Genomic DNA, 2500 nt, shown 5'->3' on the forward strand with positions numbered 1-2500 from the left:
TTGAAAGGAAACACTTTGAAGTTTGTGGAAATTTGAAATTAATGTAGGAGAATATAACACATTAGATATGGTAAAAGATGATACAGACCAAAAAAAAAAGTGTTTTCTATGATTTTATATGTTCCATCATCTTTGAAATGCAAGAGAATGGCCATAATATCATATAGGAGTTTAGGAGCAATTTAGATTTTGGCCACTAGATGGGAGCAGTGTGTGTGTGCAAAGTTGCTTATGGATCCAGTGAAGCGTTGCAATACTGCACAATATTTTGTACCAAGTCTGCCCAAATGTACCGGATTGGTCAATTGATACATTTTCAAATACATAACTATAGACAACATACACAAATTATATGGTGATAAAAATTTAAGTTTACACACTCCCAGGAATGTCATAAATGATAGATCATTAGCTTATAGACTAACTTTCACACGTCTAGATGGACGGGCGGGGTGGGTGTGGAGCCAGAGACAGCAGTGGATTCAAACTGTAGAACCCTGCTTCTACATTTGAATAAAAAAAATGATTTCATCAAACAAACTATGCTACATTTTATCTCTGGGACCCTCAGAATGACAAATCCGAGCCAGATTACTGAATATAAGTTGATTATTTACCTTCAGAGGTGAATGTATCAAACCAGTTGCCGTGATAAACGTTTTTTTGTTGTTGTTGTGCACTCTCCTCAAACAATAGCATGGTATTTGTTCACTGTAATATCTACTGTAAATTGGACAGTGCAGTTAGATTAACAAGAGCTTTCTGCCCGTATAAGACTTGTCCATGTCCTGAAAAGTTTGCTGTTACTTACGTCATTCACTGTAATAGCTAAGTATCTAAATACTGTAATAGCTAAGTATCTAAATACTATAATAGCTAAGTATCTAAATACTATAATAGCTAAGTATCTAAATACTGTAATAGTATAAGTATCTAAATAGTGTAATAGCTAAGTACCTAAATACTGTAATAGCTAAGTACATAAATACTATAATAACTAAGTATCTAAATACTATAATAGCTAAGTATCTAAATACTGTAATAGCTAAGTATCTAAATACTATAATAGCTAAGTATCTAAATACTATAATAGCTAAGTACCTAAATACTGTAATAGCTAAGTATCTAAATACTATAATAGCTAAGTATCTAAATACTATAATAGCTAAGTATCTAAATACTATAATAGCTAAGTAGCTAAATACTGTAATAGCTAAGTAGCTAAATACTGTAATAGCTAAGTACCTAAATACTGTAATAGCTAAGTACATAAATACTATAATAACAAAGTACCTGAATACTGTAATAGCTAAGTACCTTAATAGCTAAGTACCTAAATACTGTAATATCTAGGTACCTAAATACTGTAATAGCTAAGTACCTTAATAGCTAAGTACCTAAATACTGTAATAGCTAAGTACCTTAATAGCTAAGTACCTAAATACTGTAATAGCTAGGTACCTAAATACTGTAATAGCTAAGTACCTTAATAGCTAAGTACCTAAATACTGTAATAGCTAAGTACCTTAATAGCTAAGTACCTAAATACTGTAATAGCTAGGTACCGGTAAATAGCCATAGCACTATTTAAGGAGAGCTGTTAGTCATGTTGTCACAAATAATTCATAGGTGTGTGGTGGTTCTGAAATGGACTCACTATTATAGACACACCTTTAGTTCAGGAGAGAGAGGGAGAGAGAGGGAGAGAGAGAGAGAGAGAGAGAAGAGTGAGAGAGAGAGAGAGACAGAGAGACAGAGAGACAGAGAGAGACCAGCGTGTCTTGAAGCCAGGTAACACATTACTTGAAGCCTGCAGGTATAATGCATTACATATTGTTATAAGCATGCATAACCCTTTATTACAAGCCTTTTTGGTGTGAGGATACTGCTAACTGAATGAGTATAGCAGCCCCTGATGAGGCCACTTTGACAATGTCGGACAAGTCTTAGGAAACAGCGTTGTATGATAACTGTGTCTCTGTGCTACAGAGGAGAACCAACCCCAAGCAAATCCTCCTACAGTGCTGTTTGTGTGTGTGTGTGTGTGTGTGTGTGTGTGTGTGTGTGTGTGTGTGTGTGCATGCATGCGTGCGTGTGTGTGTGTGTGCTATAACTCCCTTCTCCAGCCTCATCAAGCCACCAGTTGTTGACATATTTCAGGGCAACATCTCCTTTGTCCCGAGCGTTTGATGTTATTCGCTAACAGGTTCTTCTGCCTTTCACCTGTTTCAGATATCCCTTCCCTATCGCACCTCAACTTCTGCTGACCAGCTGACGCTTCGGAGACCAGACGACAGACAAGACAACTGACTGATCAATAATAATAATAATAATAACGTTTGGATTCAAAGTTTCAAAGACACAGAAACTAAGGAAGAGCTAACCAAGCAAACTGAGTGCATTATAGACTAAAGAAAGAAACACACAACAACAACAATAACAACAGCAGTAGATGGAGTGACTGGCACGACAGACAGACGGGCGGTGTACTGTGGAGGAC

The 2500-nt window shown here is 36.3% G+C and overlaps 1 protein-coding gene across 1 annotated transcript in view; it reads left to right on the forward strand.

Moving 5' to 3' along the window:
• Positions 1–2500, forward strand: part of slc25a22a (solute carrier family 25 member 22a) — a 77477-nt gene that overhangs the window by 35616 nt on the left and 39361 nt on the right. The window contains exon 2 of the mRNA XM_029759516.1: positions 2233–2500. This exon is cut by the window's right edge and continues 73 nt beyond it. The gene's annotated coding sequence lies outside the window, so the exon portion shown is untranslated. The remainder of the gene's footprint in view (positions 1–2232) is intronic.

Source organism: Salmo trutta, chromosome 7, assembly GCF_901001165.1.
Source record: "Salmo trutta chromosome 7, fSalTru1.1, whole genome shotgun sequence".
In the NCBI taxonomy this organism is placed as follows: domain Eukaryota; kingdom Metazoa; phylum Chordata; class Actinopteri; order Salmoniformes; family Salmonidae; genus Salmo; species Salmo trutta.